This window comes from Haliaeetus albicilla, chromosome 1, assembly GCF_947461875.1.
Source record: "Haliaeetus albicilla chromosome 1, bHalAlb1.1, whole genome shotgun sequence".
NCBI classification, from domain to species: domain Eukaryota; kingdom Metazoa; phylum Chordata; class Aves; order Accipitriformes; family Accipitridae; genus Haliaeetus; species Haliaeetus albicilla.
The window spans coordinates 37,402,680-37,424,145 of NC_091483.1; the positions used below are offsets into that span (position 1 = coordinate 37,402,680).

The window sequence follows — 21,466 nt, forward strand, 5'->3', positions numbered from 1 at the left end:
GGCTGCCCCCGCCGGGCGAGGCGGGGCATGAAGTGGTGGCCGCCCAGCAGCAGTGCCTCCCGCGCCGCCCCTCCGGGGCCGGGCGCGCTCTCGCCGGCGGGTGATGTCGGGTCTGCCGCTGCCTCCGGATGTCCTGGGGCCGTTTTTGCTGTGTTTTGGGGTGCCCGGCAGCGCCTGGAAAAAGCCCGTGTTTCAGGCGGTGTTTTTCGGTGTGGGAGATGGGCCGCGGGTCGCGCAGGGCTGTAAACGAGGGGAGAAGAGGTGCTGAGCGCTCGGTTAACTACGAGGTTAAAAGTTAATGCCAGGCCTTCGCTGAGAGGAAAGTTAGTTGGCAGCTGCAAACTGGGCTGCGAGTAGAAAAGGGAAGGCATGGCTGCTTCCTTGGGGCAGCAGAAATAACAGTTCATGGGGTTTAGCATGGGAAGGCATTGGTGGGGAGAGAAGAGCTATTGCGAGCTGCACAGCCAGTGTCCACAGCCTCTGGTGTCCAGTGCGGTTAAGTTGTGCTGGAAGAAGATACTTGAAAGAAACCTCTGTGTGCTTATCCTAGCTCATTCGTTTCTTTTGAGACTAGTCATGTGCTGATAATCGAGCAAGCAGGTTTGTGTTTGGCATCTAAAACTTCCCCTTATACAGGTATGAGTTAACAGTCCTTTTTGTTAATATCCATAGTCAGGTGGTTTTACACGCTCAGTGTTTGTAAGTAGAATATTTGTATGTTTAAACCTACTGTATGTTTCAGTTGTCTCTGTTGCTTTCCCCCTCACCAGCTTGTTACCACAATGTGAAAGCACAGGTGTCCCATCCTATGGCACCAGTAGCAAACCTTGCCGTGCTCTGTTTGGGAAGCATGAGGCTTTCCTCACACTGAAATTTTAAGTTACAGGCTGCAAAGTTTTGCTACCATCACTGTGTTCTGTAACAGCAAACTTTGTGTCGGAGTGTCCGCTTCCTAAAGGGGTTCAGTGCAAAATAGCGCCAGTGCATGGTTTTTTGAGGCATGCAGCATTTTATCTGCTAATATGAGCTTGAAAGTGAAATTATACTCTATGAAATGGAAGAGATTCGTGTATTTTTAATTTCTAGATCAGTAGGTGTATACAGAGCTGGCAAGTAAAAGACAAAGGATTAAACTAACAGCTGAGGTGGGTGGAGGGTAGGTCAGGGTGGCCCCACTGGTGGGCTGTGGCTCTCTCTCCTGTCACCTTGATTCAACTGCCTGGGCTTGCTGACTTCTGAGAAGTAGCGTTCCTCTCTAGGATGGTAACTCCTGTTTAAGGTGGGTTCAGGTAGCTTCAGCAATTTGAGTGCTTGACTGATGCCTGGCATCTCCTCACTGGTGACTGCGGAAGGATTTAAACAATTTTAATCAGCAGTACTACAGAGTCCTCTGCATTACCCAAGCATTTAACCCCCTCTTCCCTCTCTACATAAAATGGCCTTTTGCTCTTTTCTGTGACTACAATGGCAAAAGTATTTTTGTGTTGGCTGTCCTTATGCTGCATTTGCTAGTTTTTTTTAAATGAACAATTAGGCAGCAATTGTAAAAAACCACTCACTTTTTATAGTGAGACTAGAGTACCAGAGTTGTCATCTGTCGGGAAGGGAGAACAAAACCCAGTACTTCAGTCATGAGATGACAACTGTTCCTTCCAATCCACCCCACTGATACGGGAATACTTGTGTTTATTTGCAGAACGCTTACCATGCAGGTACCTTTTCTTAATGACGGAAAGAAAAATTCATTATTCTGCTGTATAGCCTGGAGTTCTACATATTTCTGTAGTGAAGAGAGAATTTAACATACTGTTGTTACTGAGAAGTTGAGGCAGTTTAAAGGCATATGGTGGCAGGTAGATTAACGATAATCATGGCAGTTCAGGAACCTCCTGACAGTATAAATAAAAGTTTATGATCTGATCCCACCAAATAGCTCATGTCCAGGGTTGAGCAAACACGTGCAGACCATGATCCAGCTCTGCCTTTGCCTTCCCCCCCCTGTGAGATGGCCGTTGGGGGGGATCAGCTGAACTGTCACAAGTTTTGGTACAGGAGGGCTATTTATGGCTTATAGCCAGAGTATGAAAGAGCTTGTTAACAGGGCAGATTGTATTGTTTATTCTGACATTTGTTTATGTTTGTTTCATCATCATAAACCCAGGATTGGCATGAGATGCTATTATAACTTATTACAAACTCTTATTGACATAATGAGGTCTAGGATCAGCATAGGGACTGGATAAGATGAAGACAGTAACATAAGAAGTGATCCTTTTTAAGGATAGTCTGAACCTCAGCAGCCAAATTCTGAGGCAAAATCCATCAAACTGTCACTCTGGGCACTGAGACCCTTGGGAAAAGTGCAGGGCAGTGGCTGGCAGGAGTGTCAAAGGAAAGCTTGATATGGGAACCATAGCCTTGGATGTACTGATCCTGTGAGTAACAGAAGCCTTAATGCAACAGTCATGTGATTTTATTCTGTACAGTGTAGTATATGGAACAGAAAAGAAGTGGCTTTTCCAGTCAGTATAAGCAGCAGGCAGATGCTGAAATTAGCTTTAATGCAAAGTAAGTTTTCAAACAAAGCGTTTCAGATTTTCCATCAGCCAAACATCATCAACTTTCACTAAATTGGCCTGCTAGCTTTGAAATCTATTGCTTGGAAATTATGATTATCTCAAACTGAATACAGTTTCTTAGTTTTAATATATAGTCATTAAATTCTAAACCAGTCAACTTAGCTTCACTAGAACAAAGAGAGAAACTTTCAGTTGTTTTTTTGTTATGTCTGTGGACTATGTCCTGTTCATAACAGGAGAAGCTGTTGTCTCGCTTGGAGAAGTTACTTTATTTTGTATGTAGACTTCAAGAATTAGTTTTCCTGTGAAACACATGAGGGCAGCAAAGGACTTTTGGAAAGCTGGTTGTAAACCATGCAGTTTTACTTTTTATTTTAATTAAAATAAATAAACAAACCCCAAACAAAGAAACAAAATCCCCTCCTATTTTGGGAAAATAGATATATCACAGACTGATTTGCCTTAAAAATTCTGTACAGCATAGCAAGAGGAAAAAGTGTGTTTCTCCTGGATTTGCCCTCTCTGTATACTATGTAGATGGGTCAATTTATCTTGTTCAAGAGGAGAGAGTGTTAGAAGAATCAGTGTCTCCTCTGATGACTGGCTCAGAGGGAATAGAAGTGTAACAAACAGCAAAAGGTAGGTGACTGACAGCCAAAGTGTTTCAGAATGCTTTATTTTTCCACTAAACTACCATGCTATTAAAACATTTTGTACTTGTGCTTAGATGAACAAAACCCCACCAAAGCACATAGAGAGTTCTGTCTATAGGCACACAGTTCCTGCTCTGTCTTGAATTAGTCCAGTGTAAGTCTACCTTTGCTTCATTAAGATAAAAGAAAATACACTTGTAAAAATAGTATCAGAATCAGGCCTAAAAAAAGGAATAGGGTATAAAGTGGTCTTTGGTTTTGTGGGTTTGTTTTGTTTGTTTGTTTTGTTTTGTTGTCCCCAAAGGTTTTATTGATACCAATTCTTATTGCTTCATAGACACAGGTAAGCCATATATTAGTTACACAGGTCACCCCAGACAGGTGATTAAAATATTTTTATGCAAGTGTATGCTTTGTTTATGTTGCAAGATTTTTTTCAGAAACTCTGATTTAGAATTCTATAATTGTAAATGCTTATGTTTAAACATATTTTAATGGCATTTTACATATCTCTTTATTGTTCTGGCTATTCATTAGAAGTATTTCATGAGCCCAAACAATGCATACTAAAGGATGAAGCAATAACAAATATACATTTAGGAACCTGTAAACTCATTGTAAGATGTTTTCTTGAAATGAAGATATTCCTTTATTAAGAGAGTTTGTTTCTCATCAGGTGCAAAACACCCATTTCTAAAATTACTTGTAACTTATAACAGTGTAATTAGTGGGTGGATTTTCATAGTATTACAGGGTCAGAGTGAGAGAGCATGTTAATATTTAGTAGACTGGTGCTTCCCCCCCCCCCCCCCCCCCAATGACTTTTGCATAGCTGTTTGAAATAGTTAATTGAGTCTCATTAGCCTAGCTTCAGTGCCCTTTGGCCTCTATGTTTATAATTATCATAGGAAACAAGGGCAAAATACAAAAAATTACTTCTGAGTTGAAGACAGGTCTTCCAAGGATGGGTGCTGCTGCTGCTAAGGGCAGTAATGAGATGTGTTAACTGACCTGTGGGGAGGAGGGATGCCTTTCACTTTGATAGGTATTTACACAGGAGCAGTTGGGACTTTTGCCTTTTGCATGCATATAAGATGTTTAACAAATGGAAAACAAATCCCTTTGTATTGTGCAGTTCTCAGCCTCAGAGAGAAATAATCTAAATCTGGCAGCAGATGGAGCTGAACGCGTTTTCTTAGAAAGACTTGTTGGGAAAAATTATTTCAGGGTAAGTCTGAGGATATTGTTTAAGACCTTGCAGAGGTGGTGTTTGCTGATATAGTTGCACTGGTAATAATTATTAAATGTAAGCAAAGCAAGTGAGAATTGCAATCTTGGGATGAAATCTGGTCCTGTTTAAGCCAATGCGGGGGTAAATAAGCAGCGTTGCTGTAGCTAACATTCAGAAGTCATCTTTTCTGAGCCCCAAGGTAGACTTTGAAGTTTGTGAGAAGCAGAGAAAATTACACATAGTAATAGCTGGGTTTGCAGGAATAACCAAGATGTGCAAGGAGTTGCCTTAGCTAGATCATGATAAATATCTCTGTTGACCATGAAGTCTCTCCTGGCAGAGCTATCTTCCTTTGCAAATAATGAAATAACTGTAGGACCTGTTTCTCAAGCCTGATTCTTCTGTATCTCAGCTGAATATCCTAAACACCAGTAAGTGTCTAGCACTTTTTAAAACTTTTTTCTTCAGTCTTGTCAGTAGGAGGTGAATTACGAGTGAAGAAGGCTGGCAGTGGAGCTAATAAATCAAGTGCTAAATCAAAATTTGAAAATGCAGAAAGATGTGGTTAGGAGCAATGCCTATTCTGAGCGAGACTGAAGAAAGAAGTCTTGACAGTTTTAGGGAGCTGAGAATTGGCTTTTGAGATGGTGACTGTGCCATTACTGATTTTCTCTGTCCTCATTGCCAGTCCCACTTGCCAGTGTGTATAATAGCTCGACATTAAGTATTCTCAGCTGAGAAAACTTCTCAAATCCAGGTCATTCAAATCTTATTTTCCCATTGGCTTTTTTTCTTTTTAATATTTAATTATCCTCAGAAAGTGGGGTAAGTGGTCAGCTTTTCAGGAAGAAATTCAGGCAATATTGGGTGCAGCCTGGTTTAAGGGCACAAACATTGAGATAAACATTTATTCACTTTAATTGTTCTTATTTCTTTGATCAAACTGTTTGATTATGGGAGGTGGACAAAGTGCTCATAAGTAGAAGTAATGCTGTTTTGCAGAATCTACTTTGCAAATTTCTGTAAATCGTCCAGTTAATTTGTTTATGCATCCTTCATGAATTCATCAGTGAGTTTGTTGGTAGAGGAATCTAGCATGAGGGTAGGAGGACTTGCAAAATTCAAATAAAAGGAGAAACAAAGAAAAAAGTACCATTCAGGAGTCCAGGTATTTCTATCCTACATAGATTTTTGCACTTATTTTTTGGAGGATCTGGTTACTGCCTTTCTCCACAGTGGTGATTATAACTCAAAAATGTTGTTGAATCATCCCAACCTTATATTGTTTCTGTTCCATATACGATGCCTTCCACTTTTGTTTTACTGTGCAACTTAAAAGGACTGATTTTCCAATCACATTGGTGTGAATCAGTTGTGACTGTTACTCCTATGATTATAATACTATTGAAATTATACCTTGCCCCTATAGTGCTTTATATCCATAGATTTCCGGTGTTCTTTGTGGGAAGGTCAGCAATGTAAAACCAATGTCAAATTTGCACCTCAAGCATGAGGTCTGTGTCCATGACTAACCTGTGCACAGAAATAGGGGGTCTGTTTTGCATCAGTGGCTGGCCTCAGCCTTGCTCAGATTTTGTTGTTTATGTGCCACATGCTGTTAAGGTCTGGTGTAAAGTAAAATCCTTGCAAGAAGACATAACTATTTTTATTGTGTAAAGTTTTGGTGGAAGGTTAACTTTTTTTTGTTGCTTTAGACTTTGTTCTAACAGCAGGCTTTTATGCAAGAGGAGTGACTGTCCTGTCTTCCCTTCTGCTGCGTGTGCAAAATTCACCCCCACATTGTCACTGTATCCATACATGCTGCTCAAGGTGCTGAGCTTTTCTGAAGTCTTGCAGCTCTTATAAGCTAGGAGGGTCGGATCCAGCTGCCTGTTGGGAATGGGAGGATTAGTATGCAGGAAAACAGATTTAGGGGAAAAAGTGAGGAATAGGACTGTGCTCTTGATTTCCTCTTGTGTTACCATGGGGAGCCATGGTTGTCATCTTTTTCAGTCCCATCTACAACCAGTATACCAATGCTGTGTCATTGACCCGGTATTTTAGTCCTCTGATCCTGAGTGGTGGTGCCTAGGAAATTTCCATCTTTGTCTCATTCCAATTTGCCTATGTATGCAGTGTCTAACTAGAAGACCAATGCCTGAGCTATTACATTTTTGATCCATTTTACTTCTGTCCATTTTAACCTTTACTGTGTATTTTAGTATCTGTTTGCTTGTTGGATTTTTCTTGATTATGAAGCCTTCTACAGGCTTTGGTTAGGATGTGCATTTGCATATACGAACATTTTCAGATCAGACAGTAAATATTAATCAATATTGAAGACTTTACAAATATTTTAAATTAAAATAGAATGCACTTAAAGTATGGAGCTGCTAATGAAGAAGATACCCACTGGATGTTTATAATCAATATGTTGGAAAAGGTTCCCTTGCTGAAGGGCAAGGAAACTAACTGGATGACAGATAAGGACCCTTGGCTTTTATTTCTGTGACTCAATGATTGTTTTTCCACTGGAATCCCTTCCTTATTCTGGGCTATTTGCTGTTCAGTTGTAAGAACTGATATTGCTATTTAGAAAGAAAAAAGTGCAGTAGGAATGCGTCGTACACAATTATTACGCTGATTGAAAATCTGGAGCCAAGGAAAAGGCAAAATGCATTAGGGCTCATATAGGTTTTCTTTCACTGAAATTAATGTAATCGTTTTATGAATCAGAATTTGAGCATATTTGGAAATTAAGGGGTTATAGGAAAATAGATTATGCATATGTAAATTAAGTGTCAGTCAAGCAAATCAATGCTGGGCTTATAGTCGTTTATACTTTATGTGATTTTTGGACTTAGAATTATATTTTAACCTAATTTCAAATAAATGTTGACTGTTCGATTAAGCTGAAGCTTTTTTTAAGACTGTAAACAAAGACTGTATAGTTCCACTATTATTCTGTGGTCCTAGTGGTGGTTTTAGATGGTGTAAACCAGGAGGAGCTCTGTTTGAGTGAGTGTGGAATTATACTGATGCAAAATTAATGCCACAGTGAGCACAGCTGAGCCTTGTATATTTACTGTAGTTACGGACCTTGAACTTGCATCTACAGCTTGTCAGGGGGAGGGGAGAAATCCTGTTAACAGCTTCTAGTTTTCTTCTTACAAACCAATACTGTCAGCCTCCTATGTAAGACCATACATGGCAGCCCTAGTAGAGTTGCCTAGACAATTAAATTACACTGTTTTGAAAAATTTAGATGATGTCAGGAACTGTTGCACAAAGAAACAAAGTTCCATTAATTACTCAAATATTTATTGTATTGGGAGTAATTTAAAACATAATGACAGCTTACTTCACCCTTTTTCTGTTGGCAAAACTTAATCCTAGTTTCAAAAGGATACTACCAAATCTTTAGGTCTTAAGGTTTGGCTTGTTTTGGTTCATGAGGATTCTGCACTGGTCTTCTAATTTTCCCAGGAAGTAGAAACTTTATAGGTCGTGTTTTTATAAAGCAGTTTTTTAATGATGCGGTTAGCATTCTGTGTTCAGAGAGCTGGAGAGGCAATTTCTTTTGAAAATCCCAATCATGGCAAGTGTTACATGTTACCTTCTAAAGAGGAAAACTTGTATCTCAGTTTTTCCTTGGGAGGTTGAGAGTTTATTCAATTTGAAGCCCTTCATCCTAGAGATCATTGAAAAGGTCATCCTTTAAAAAGGAGTCAAGTAGTACATTCTGCTTTTACAAAAAAATTTGGCATTTCAATTTTTCTCTTTTTTTTAAATGCATTTTAATTACCAGGTTAGCCATGTATACCGCATCTATAGTGCGTTAACATAGCTGAGTATCCAAAGAGTATAAAAACACAATGTGGTAGAATTTGAGGGAAAGTAGTCCTTACTTAATATTAGATGTAAAAGCATTAACATCTAATTTAACATCTACGTTTAAGTTTCAGTTAAAATGAACAACATTACTGTACTGTTTCTTTAAACAACTTTTGTTAAATAGATAGAAGTAATTCTTAAGGGAACATACTGTCTGAAATAAGTATGTATGTAGAAGATGTTCAAGCTAAAACTGTGTGAAAGCTACATTGTAGCTTTTTATACTTTGAGCCTGTCAGCTTCTTCTAGATGTCTGTGTTAAGTTACCAGTGTGTAAATGTACTGCCTTAACTATGGGTTTTTGTCTTTGTGTGGTCATTTCTGGGGAATATAGGTGTCATATTGATGAACAGATGTGAATGTGTGGCTGAGATTGGTACACACTCTGGCTTCGCTAAGAGAAACAACTAGTTCTAGTTGTTTGTGGTGTGCTGCCATTTGCTCTGGAGTAGAGCACTTCTCTTTATTGACAGGTTGCTATGTACAGATACATAACATTTTTATTTTGTCGTTGAGATGCTTATCCTTCCTTTTCACTTGAACAGAATTTCTCTTTGGGGTGGTTAAAAAAGTTGTAGTAACCTTGCTACCAGGCTAGAGCCAACACCAGACATGCTTCATTAGGTTGACTGTGAACATACAACAACAATTTTAATATTTTCTGTGCTCAAAACACAGAGAGTTTGTCTCATTGAGTTATTTACACTTAAGTATTTTGAGATGACTGAAAACGTAGTGAAATTAAATGATGTATAGTTTGAGCTGAGGAGAATTGCAGATGTGTTTGGAGTATGTTTCTTAAGCCAATGTACTTCATTTCGATGATGAGAAGAGAGGATTTTTTCAGTTACCACCACCATTTATTCCCAGCCAAAATGAATGCAAAGAGAGTATAAAGTGCTACTGAGTTAGATTTCACATTTGTAGACTGCAGAAGGAAATGAGCACTAATGAGTGCTTAGGAGTTTGTTATTGTGTACCTTTGTGATCCAGTGTTGGGAAGAATATGCATTACCTGAAATGTGGTCCATATTTAAAGTGCAGACTGGCTGGCCCTAGCAATTAAATAGCTGAGATGTTATTTGCCTTAAAAATTTATTGTAATTTGGAGCCAATGTTATGGTGAAATGTGTGCAATTAAAATGGGAAGCTAACTGCTGTGGCAAGAGGTGCTTACCTAAGCCCAGCTTCAAGAGCTTTCAGGAACTCATTTTCCACAGCAGGCCTGCCAGCTTACACTCTGCCCTTGCTCATTGTACAGGCAGTCTGCTTTAAACAGTGCTGGGTAGGGCTCAGGGCTGAGCTTGAATTACCAGAGGACTGTCTCTTTCTTTTTATAAAGAGGGGTATATTAGGCTGGAGCCTGCCACCCCAGTGCCCTAGCTATAACCTGTGAACTCTTCTTTGCCATGTGGTAGGTGGGCGATGAAGCAGAAATAGTATGCTTATCAGCAAAGCAAAGGGTGGAAGTGCACTCTTCTTTAAGGCTGGTATTATAGCTGTGGGAGAATTTCATTCAGACATGCTTGGTTTTGAATCTGTATAGACTTGGGTTAATTTTGCTCTTTTGTTTGAACATTGTTAAAGGGATTTTAATAATTCTCATTCTTCTGTTCTGAGTGTGATTCTGCATAGTCAAAAGTATCCTCTGGGTCATGCAGCAAGTGGGGAGCAACAGAGGTAGCCAGCTGGGCAGGGGCAGGGAGGCAGTGCGGGGAAGCACATCCAGGGAAATGGCCACAAAGCCATGATTTCCAGGTAGGCCTGGCCTGGCTATTTCTCCAGTGCATTGCAGGCAAGGAAGTGAACCCTTGAGGGTAGGGCAAATTTATCGCTTTATATGCATTAAAACATACTTTCTTGATGGAGCCAAATAGATTGAAGGGAGAGAGATTTCTGCCTGCCCAGACAGGATATGGCCCCTTCAACAGTCCCAGTTATATCCCACGGCAGCCAGGGTTGACTGCAGACTTGGCAGCCACCTGTGTCCCTGGTGAGCAGCTGGTGCAGCCATCTCATGCTCAAGAGATATCAGGTGACATGCAGATAAAAATGGAGACATTCATTGTTTTATTTGGATGTTGGGACAAATGGCTGATACTTTCTCATTTTCCTAACATTTTTCTTTTTATCAGTGTTGACCCTTTTAAAGACTGCAAAGTTAAATCTTAAGCTTAATGCCATCTCACTTGAAAGCCAAGTATACAGTGCATTATGTTTTCCTTCCCTAATTAGAAGAATATCCCATCAATCTGTAGTGCTTTGATCACCTTTTTTTTCTAACCATCTTGGAAAGGGAAGATTTTTTTTGATTTGCAACAGAGGTTGGAAAAATAAATACGAAGACAAAGACCAGCATCTGGTCTGTTTGCTGTAAATCTAAGTATAGCTCTTTCCTAAAGTGTGGATATAGTGCCTCACTAGAATAGCAAGAACTACTGCATCATGAAAACTTGATAAGTCATTGGTAAGTTGCACACCCTCTGGCTTGCCTGGTTAGCCTTCCTTAAATTCATTAAAAAACTCAAGTGGGTTTTAGCTTTTTTTTCTGGATTAATCCTGCAGTTATTGAATTACCACCTCTGGGGACTAGGAAGAGAGTCTAACAAGATGATAAAAATCTAAAAAGGTCTCCATTGCTTGCCAAGTGAAATATCCCTACAAATGCTTTTGGTTCATTGAAGCATAAAACTACAGATTGTTGTAGTAGTTTTCAGTAATTGTAAAGAAGAAAGATAAAGGGGTTTGAATACAAGCTTAGTACTTGAATACTGATTAGTCATGAGAGATGACTCAAATTTTGACTTCACAACTTAGTCCTTGCCAGTTCAATTTGATTCTTGTAACCATTCTGAAGACTGAAAATGTCAGGGCAGCAGCTGTATCACTAACCAAAATGTGGTACTAAATTGGATTCTCAGTGGACTTCTGACATTGAGCAGTCTTATGTTGTATGTTTGTAGGAACAAAATCTTCAAGATAGCAGTCCTGCTAAGTTGGGAAATAAATAGTTGAAAGGGATGATTAATTTGTGATTTCTTTTCACTTTCATTTTAAATAAATTACTGTGGAGGCAATTAAGAAAGTCTTCCCATGTAGTAAGTTAGCTTAATGAATTCTGGTGATCCAGCAATGGCTTAGATTTATTTTGGGTAAGTACAGTCTATCAAATTAAAGTTAGTAATACATTTTCTAACAGCATTTCAATAAACAAAGAAGCCTCACTGGGACTGGTTTTATAAACAATGTTTGTAAGTGATTTATCTTCACCTCACTCTTTGAGGGTTTTGTCCGAGAATTAAGTGCAATTTTTACCTGATATTATTTCAGGAAGGAGAACAATTAATATATATGAGTCAGTGACTTATGGACAAAAGACATTCCTTTGCTGAATAGTTTTAATCTGATTAAAAGCTATTTAATGAACTATTTATAACATTTCAGTTACCACCGTTGAAAGTAGTATGAGCAATCTTACTTTTCTGCACTGCAGGTACTTAGCAATAGTCACGTGGTGTGCTAAAATCCCATGGAGGGATATAAAGCATTATAATAGCTTGATTGTGTTAAAGAGTTAATTTGCAAGAGAAATTCACAAAATTTTGTTCATGGAGGATCATTTGAGTAGGACATTAGTGGGGACTGAATAACAAAATTTGACCTTAAAGAGTGTCTATACATAGCTGTTTGGGTGACACTTCTGGAAATCATGATTTAAAGCCTGCGGAGAGCCTCTATCTCTTATCCCCAATTTCTAGTCCTGAGGACTTTTGCATCTTTTTAAACACAAAGACTAACTAATGGTTTACTATGGAATTAATTTACTGTAGATTAATGGAACTATAAACCAAGAAGGATCAAAAGTAAGGTTCTTACAAGAGGACTTGAACAGTATATAATTTTATCAAATGTCAGCTAATTCTCAGTAGCTGACCAGTAGCTAAAGGAGGACTGAGGTGTCCCAGCATGGTATCTTGGGTATTATGGAGACATTCAGCTGTATTCCTGCTGTGAGAAGGAGAGAAGTCCTCCAGCAAAGCAGGCAGCACAGGAGAGGACAGTGCAGAATTGCTGTCATTCCCCAGGGATCCTCTTGCTTCTGACTGATCCGTGTCAGCTCATACTGGCCCCATGATACTCCTTTCCCAATCTAAAAAGTAAACTAATGATAGAGGACTTATTATTTTTTAATTATTATTATTAAAATAATTAATAAAATAGTATATAGTCATAGAAGAAACACATGTTTTGAGTGAAAAAAGCTTGAAGATACAGGAGTGACATATATATATGTGTATGTAATTAACACAGTACAGTCTTAAACACAAATGGTAATTTTTGATTATAGAATATATACCTACTTTATATACATAATTATAATTGCCTAAAGTTATAAGCTTGAATTACAGTAGCTTCATCTGACATGCATATTAATTGTAAAAAAGGCATTTTATAGAATTGAAATACAACAATTAAAATGTTTTTAAGCAGTATTTTACAAATTGTTTCACAGTTATTTGTGAGAGAAAATATTTTAGTTAAAATTTATTCAGACAGTATTTCAACAGGCTTCATTTTTTTGCCTAAGAGGTTCTGGGTGGTGGTGGTGGCAAATACCTACATTTTCCAGGTTGCAGTTACCAAGATAAAGGGGGGCATACTCATGTCCTAGTTTCAGCTGGGATAGAGTTAACTGTCTTCCTAGTAGCTGGTAGAGTGCTATGTTTTGAGTTCAGTATGTGAAGAATGTTGATAATGCTGATGTTTTCAGTTGTTGCTCAGTAGTGTTTAGACTATAGTCAAGGATTTTTCAGCTTCTCATGCCCAGCCAGCAAGAAAGCTGGAGGGGCACAAGAAGTTGGCATAGGGCGCCTGACCCAAACTGGCCAACGGTGTATTCCATACCATGGGACATCCCATCTATGATAGGAACTGGGAGGTAGAGGTGGGGAATCACCGCTTGGGGACTGGCTGGGTGTCGGTCGGCAGGTGGTGAGCAATTGCCCTGCACATCATTTGTACATTCCAATCCTTTCATTATTGCTGTTGTCATTTTATTAGTGTTATCATTATTAGTTTCTTCTTTTCTGTTCTATTAAACCGTTCTTATCTCAACCCATGGGTTTTGCTTCTTTTCCCGATTTTCTCCCCCATCCCTGTGGGTGGGTGGGGGAGTGAGTGAGCGGCTGTGTGGTGCTTAGTTGCTGGCTAGGGTTAAACCATGACAACTCAGTACCCATTATTTTAATACCAGAAGAACCATTCGATGTAATAGTACTTATGAGGGTGCATGGCTGCTTCTTGCATCATATTTTAATCTGTCAAGCCCTGTAGGTCTGTGGGGAGGATAGTGAATGCTTAGAAATCTCTCAGTGCAGCATAGTTGAGCAATATGGTAAGTGTGAGCAAAAATTTTACTGTAAAAATCTGTAGGTAGAATATAAAATCACAGTTAACTTCACCAAAATTGATGGGTATATATGTGATCTGAACTTTTAAAATCTGCTTGTCAGGATGCTAACTTTAAGTATATCTCACAGCAAGAGCCAAGCGGGCTCTTTGTACACAACAGGAAGTTGGACACAAAATACATGAATAGAAGGTATTGAGCCGAATAAACTGCACCAGAGGGACATGTATTTGTCCTTAAATTTTTAAGGGTTAATTTAAACCTTAATCTTATACCATATTGCTTCTTTAAACTCTTATCTAGTGTGATATATGCCCCACTTGTGTAGTAGCAGGGATGAAAATGGATATACTGTATGTAGGATAGAGGTGCTCACTAAATAGATTTCTGTGTAACTGTTCTGCCAGTGAATCAGTTACATTGAAATATAACTTAATATCAGGGAATAACGGTATGGTATCTTAATCTTATTTTCCAGTACTTTTTCTTCAATTATAATCTACTGCACTGTGTAAGAATGCAGCAGTTTAAAGGGAGATTCCAATGGGTAGCTGTGGAAATGTCAACAAAAAGGTTTTATTATTCTTGTGCTTTTGTGTTAGCTTTCCTGAAAACAGTTACCTAACTGGAGAGCTAAAGCAGGCAGGATGCTTGTGTGTTATATAATGCTTTTTCCACATTTAACTCAATGTCCATGTTCAAACTAGAATGCATTTTCAGGCTAGGAATAATTAAATGATGGAAGCACCTCTTTTGTGGAGGATTTGTTGTACTCTAGGTGTTTAAGCAAGACTGAAATTGTTAACTCTTTCTGGCTGATATGACTTGTACTTTGGTTATAGGAATTTTACAGAAAAGGTTAAAAAATGCTTGCATTGGCAATCAGCCATTCTGGTTTGATTGCTTTTCAGTACTCCACTTCTGCAGCAAAAGTTTACTTTTTCACAAATTTCTCTGTTTTAAAAGCCTTGCTTGATCAACCAGAAGAAAAACAAAACAAACCAACAACCAAAGTAAACTCCCAAGGTTTTTATTTTTGATTCTGGTCTTGTGGGGTTCCCTCCCCGCCCCCCCCCCCCCCCCCCCCCGGTCCTACAAATTTGATTTTACCCAGTTTCTATGATCAGCAAATGAGCTTTGTGACAGTGTTTCTTATATTGTGTCATGCTTAATATCTGAATTTCAGACATAGCTAAAATTGACTTGTTCTTTCCTATCCTAGGTCTGTACTGTACTTATTTCAAGAAGAAAATCTTAAGTTTAGAGTGGCAACTCAAACCTTCATCTTCAGTTTCCTTCCTGTGAAGTGGGAATAGATTTCAGAGACTGATGCACCTACAAATATGTACAGAGTAAGAACTGACAGAAGGCGCTATTTCCAGTTTCACTTCCTCAGTCTCATAGGTAAATACGATTATTGGAGAGATTTATCTAACTGTGTCACTTCTTAACATGCCGTGTCCCAAGAGCTATCAGCTGTGACTTCTACTTCCATTATTCCCTGTGCTGCCTGCTGACCCACAGTTCTGTGTGGGTTAGGACTCTGATGACTCTCCTGACTCAGCAGTCTGGAGTACCACAACTCAGATGCTGCCCCATTATCCCTTTCCATATTCCTCTGTTTCACTCGGTCTTGTTCTGCTGTTATTCTAATGAGGCTGTGAATAGGGTTCCTGAATCTATACCTCCCTCCATAAGGGTAACTGTCTGTGTCAGGCTGGCAGTACTGCAGTGTCTGCACAAATAAATGTTTTACGTTATCTTTTCAGTGCTGCAGTTCTTAAAATGGATTCTTTTTATTAAATCAACACCATAGAAATGAGTGCCTTAACCACTGCTGTAATCTCATTAACTTGCTGTTGGAATAGAAATACATATTTACAGTGTTCTGAAATAGATAAGCAAGTTAACAGAAGGTGAAAGTAACAAGAAAGCCATAAAGATTATTAGTATTTAACTTCCTTGAAGTGTGATTATCTGTAGAACCCTGTTAGCTAAAGCAGATATTGAAACAGAAACAACCAGCATTAAGTAGGTGCTTTATAATATAAAAAATTATGTAGTGTGTGTGTTTGTAAAAATGATAGGCGAGGAAATGGCTTAAAGCTGCATTAGGGGAAGTTCAGGCTGGCTATTAGGAAAAAGTTCTTCACTGAGAGGGTGGTCAAGCACTGGAACAAGATCCCCAGGGCAGTGGTCATGGCCCCAAGCCTGTTGGTGTTAAGAAGTGTTTGGACAGTGCTCTTAGATATATGGTTTAACTTTTAGGTTGCCCTGTGTGGATTCAGGAGTTGGAAGGGACCCACAAGGATCATTGAGTCCAACTCAGAATGTTCTATGATTCTATATATGCATACTGTTGAATTTTCTCTGGGAACTTGACTTCTCAAATCCTCATGTATATATCACCAGTCTGTAATATATTTCAGAGTATTCAATGCAGGGGTTTTCTACCATCCTGTCTGTGATTCTGTAACATGTGATAGTTAATGCAGAACTTATATTAACTTACACACTTATGTATAAAATAGCAATTAAGAAAGTGATGTGTTTTTCCTTTTTAAATGCATTACTAGAAGAAGAGGTAAGAAGTAGGTGTTGGCACCATGTGACCATTCTGCTGTCTTTCAATAGTTGATGTGTCCATAGCTTATTCTTGTGATTATTCCCCAGTGCTGTCTTAGGATCATTTTACTAAGTCTTCATGGAAGCGCAATTATGGTCACAAAAAGTTGTGTTTTAGCACTAAAAATCAGTTTCAAGACTAATGGCTGGAACGAATAGAGATCAAGATCTTGGGAAACTCTCCTTGGGACATTTGACATATCTCTGTCTTTGCTAAGAATAGGAAACATATCCTACTAAATGGTAGTGTTTCATTCCCATTGTTTACAGACACAGGCTGTAAAAGACTAGAGAATTAGGCATTCGCTTTTGATACCAGGCTGGTATGATCATTCTACTCCTGATTAGCTACATCAGGAAATTACAGTATCAAATACTTTGCACCTTGTATTTATTTTCTAAACCAAAATTTCCAGTATATTATATTATATATCGTTCCAACATCTGCCTGCAGATATGTTTATATTTATATTGAGATAAGCAGTGCAAACCGAGTGAAACCAATATTTGGTGTCTGCTCATAATGAAGTACTACATCCAACCCTTTCCTCCACAGAATAATGTGACTTAATTTAGTGGTCAGACACTTAATAGCATGAAAGAAATTATTTTTCTGAGCCAAATGAAGAGTAAGAAATACTACTTTCTGTACATCCCATATCCAAAGACCAGAAGAATGAAAAGAGGAAGTAAATCACAGAATGGTTTGAGTTGGAAGGGACCTTAAAGATCATCTAGTTCCAATGCCCCTGCCATGGGCAGGGACACCTTCCACTAGACCAGGTTGCTCAAAGCTCCATCCAACCTGGCCTTGAACACATCCAGGGATGGAGCATCCACAACCTCTCTGGGCAACCTGTTCCTGTACCTCACCACCCTCACAGTAAATAATTTCTTCCTAATATCTAATCTAGATCTACCCTCTTTCAGTTTAAAACCATTACCTGTTGTCCTATTGGTACACTCAGTTAAAGAGTCCCTCCCCATCTTTCCTGTAGGCCCCCTTTAGGTACTGGAAGGCTGCTATAAGGTCTCCCTGGAGCCTTCTCTTCTCCAGGCTAAACAACCTCAATTTTCTCAGCCTATCATCATAGGGGAGGTGCTCCAGTCCCCTGATCATCTTTGTGGCCCTCCTCTGGAACCACTTGAGCAGGTCCATGTCCTTATGTTGGGGGCCCCAGAGCTGAATGCAGCACTCCAGGTGGAGTCTCATGAGAGCGGAGCAGAGGGCCAGAATCACCTCCCTTGACCTGCTAGCCACAATTCTTTTCATGCAGCCCAGGTTACAGTTGGCTTTCTGGGCTGTGAGTGCATATTGCTGGCTTGTGTTCAGTTTTTCATCCACTAATACCCCCAAGTCCTTCTCCACAGGGCTGCTTTCAATCCACTCATCGCCCTGCCTGTATTTGTCCTTGGGATTGCCCCAACCCATGTGCAGGACCTTACACTTGGCCCTGTTGAACTTCATGAGGTTCGCACGGGCCCACCTCTCAAGCCTGTCAAGGTCTCTCTTGATGGCATCCCTTCCCTCCAGCATGTCAACCACACCACACAGCTTGATGTCATTGGCAAATTTGCTGAGGGTGCACTTGATCCCACTGTCCGTGTCGCCGACAAAGATGTTAAACAGCGCCAGTCCCAATACCGACCCCTGAGGAACACCATTCATCACTGCTCTCCACTTGGACATGGAGCCATTGACCGCAACTCTTTCAGTGCAACCATCCAGCCAATTCCTTATCCACCAAGTGGTCCATCTGTCAAATCCATGTCTCTCCAATTTAGAGACAACGATGTCATGTGGGACAGTGTCAAACTCTTTGCACAAGTCCGGGTAGATGATGTCAGTTTCTCTTCCCTTATCCGCCAGTGCTGTAACCCTGTTGTAGAAGGCCACCAAAGTTGTCAGGTATGATTTGCCCTTAGTGAAGCCATGTTGGCTGTCACTGATCACCTCCTTATTTTCCATGTGCCCTAGCATAGTTTCCAGGAGGATCTGCTCCCTGATCTTGCCCAGGCACAGAGGTGAGACTGACTGGTCTGTAGCTCCCCGGGTCTTCCTTTTTTTCCCTTTTTAAAAAGGGAGGTTATGTTTCCCCTTTTCCAGTCAGTGGGAATTTCACCAGACTGCCACGACTTCTCAAATATAATGGATGCTGGCTTAGCCACTTCATCTGCCAGTACCCTCGGGACATGTGGATCCATCTAGTTGGGTCCCATGGACTTGTGCACCTTCAGGTTCCTTAGATGGTCTTGTACCTGAGCTTTTTCCTACAGTGGGCAGTTCTTCATTCTCCCAGTCCTTGCCTTTGCCTTCTGCGAGTTGGGCGGTGTGGCTGGAGCACTTGCCAGTGAAGACTGAGTCAAAAAAGTATGCTTGTTTTATGGCTGTAAGGTGATGCTACAAGGTTTCTCAGGTTGATGTAACCTTTCAGCATTTGAGAGTTGACCCATAGCAATCTTTGCCTAGCTTCCTATCAGTGTGAACAGCATCCAGAATTTATGAGGTGATACATAGTAACCATGCTTTTTGCTAGTGTTTTCTTGGCCTTGGTTGAAAATCCAGGTTCTTCCTTGGCTAATTAAAAGGTTCAATTTGCCTTTTGTGCTTCCATTTTATGCTAGAGTAGAGCAATAAACAGAACTAGCCTGGTTTGCTGTGAAGAGGTACAATGGTGTGAAGTACTCAAGTATGAGATAGTGTTGTAGCTACAACAGTGCAGTCCGGAGACCTGAAGCTTTGCAGAAATTGATCTAGGTGTCCCCATAGACAAGCTGAACATGTGAAAGCAGTGTATCCTCTCAGGAAAGAAGGCCTGCTACATGCTAGGCTGTAATAGCAAGAACATAGAGAGCAGGTTGAGGGAGGTGATTATTTCCCTCTATTTGGCGTTTGAGAGACTGCATCTGAAATACTATGTTCAGTTTTGGGCTCCCCAGTACAAGAAATATATTGATATACTGGAGTGAGTCCAGAGAAAGACCATCGAGATGCTAGAACATATGTGTTGTGGTTTAACCCCAGCCAGCAACTAAGCACCACGCAGCCGCTCACTCACTCCCCCCATCCAGTGGGATAGGGGAGAAAATCGGGAGAAAGTAGCAAAACCCATGGGTTGAGATAAGAACGATTTAATAGAACAGAAAAGAAGAAACTAATAATGATAACACTAATAAAATGACAACAGTAGTAATAAAATGATTGAAATGTACAAATGATATGCAGGGCAATTGATCACCACCTGCTGACCGACACCCAGCCAGTCCCCGAGCGGCGATTCCCTGCCCCCACTTCCCAGTTCCTATACTAGATGTGACGTCACATGGTATGGAATACACTATTGGCCGGTTTGGGTCAGGTGCCCTGGCTGTGTCCTGTGCCAACTTCTTGTGCCCCTCCAGCTTTCTCGCTGGCTGGGCACGAGAAGCTGAAAAATCCTTGACTATACTGTCCTGGTTTCAGCTGGGATAGAGTTAACTGTCTTCCTAGTAGCTGGTACAGTGCTATGTTTTGAGTTCAGTATGTGAAGAATGTTGATAACACTGATGTTTTCAGTTGTTGCTCGGTAGTGTTTAGACTAGAGTCAAGGATTTTTCAGCTTCTCATGCCCAGCCAGGGCACCTGACCCAAACTGGCCAACAGTGTATTCCATACCATGTGACGTCCCATCTAGTTTAGGAACTGGGAAGTGGAGGGCAGGGATTCGCCGCTCGGGGACTGGCTGGGTGTCGGTCGGCGGGTGGTGAGCAATTGCCCTGCACATCATTTGTACATTCCAATCCTTTTATTACTACTGTTGTCATTTTATTAGTGTTATCATTATCATTATTAGTTTCTTCTTTTCTGTTCTATTAAATCGTTCTTATCTCAACCCAGGAGTTTTACTTCTTTTCCTGATTTTATCCCCCATCCCACTGGATGGGGGGGAGTGAGTGAGCGGCTGCGTGGTGCTTAGTTGCTGGCTGGGGTTAAACCACGACATATAGTCTAAACACTACTGAGCAACAACTGAAAACATCAGTGTGTTATCAACATTCTTCACATACTGAACTCAAAACATAGCACTGTACCAGCTACTAGGAAGACAGTTAACTCTATCCCAGCTGAAACCAGGACAATATGATATACAAGGAGAGGCTGAGAGAGATGGATTTGTTTAGCCTGAATAAAAGAAAGCCAAGGGAAGATTGTACTGCTGTCCTAAACTGTCTGATGGGTAGTTACAGATGAGATGAAGCCAGACCTTTTCTGGTGGGTGCACAAGAGGCATCAGAGAGACGCTGCAATGAAGTAAATCCAATTAAATAGTAGGAAAACTATTTTACATTGAGGATGGTCAGACATTAGAACTGGTTACCCAGAGAGGTTGTGTAATCTCCATCTTTGAAGATATTAAAAACTTGAGCAGAGAACATCAGCTAATCATACATGGTTTAAACTCAGTCTCCTGAGAGCTTTTCAATCTGTATTAATCTGTGATTCTAATTTCATAGTCTGCCAGAAGTGGTAGAAAATTTTATTCAAAGATACTATTCTGCAAGAGGTTTGCCTTGAGGGGATATTTCAAAGTGACCTGAAGTACTGATTGTGGAAGCTCATTCCTACCACAGTTAAATGTAGCCTTTATTTTTCAGAGCAAGCGAGAATGAAAAAATGTTCAGTGTTGTTCCAGCCAACAGCTCCAGATAGCCATGAGAGAGTAAATTACTTTCTAATATTGAATATATTCAGGACTGCTGTATATCTCAGTGTATCCCTTCAAACTTCTTCAGCTTCCACCAGAAAGTAAGTGGGTTCACTTGCCCTTGTGATACTACCTTTGAGATGGCAAATATATATGTAGTTTCCAGATGAATTGGAAACAGTACACATATTTTTGAGGCATTTCTCTGTTGTCTACTTTTATAGCATTCAGGTTATGTATGCACTGACATTTCACATATGTGGTATGAGTTCTGTATTTCATAATAGTGATCTCCAGTTAAAACTTTGTGTTCTGGCACACACAAAATGTGATTTTCATGTTAGTGTAGCATGTAGACAGGAGGTCTTGCCCTTCATTGGAATAATAGA

At 40.0% G+C, this 21,466-nt stretch overlaps 1 long non-coding RNA gene across 1 annotated transcript; it reads left to right on the forward strand.

Annotated features, from left to right (window-relative positions):
• The first annotated feature begins 93 nt into the window (after positions 1 to 93).
• Positions 94 to 21,166, forward strand: LOC138685411 (uncharacterized). Its single transcript, XR_011324653.1, has 3 exons — positions 94 to 600; positions 14,990 to 15,171; positions 21,028 to 21,166. It is a non-coding gene; the product is annotated as an uncharacterized lncRNA (long non-coding RNA).
• The last annotated feature ends 300 nt before the right edge of the window (positions 21,167 to 21,466 follow it).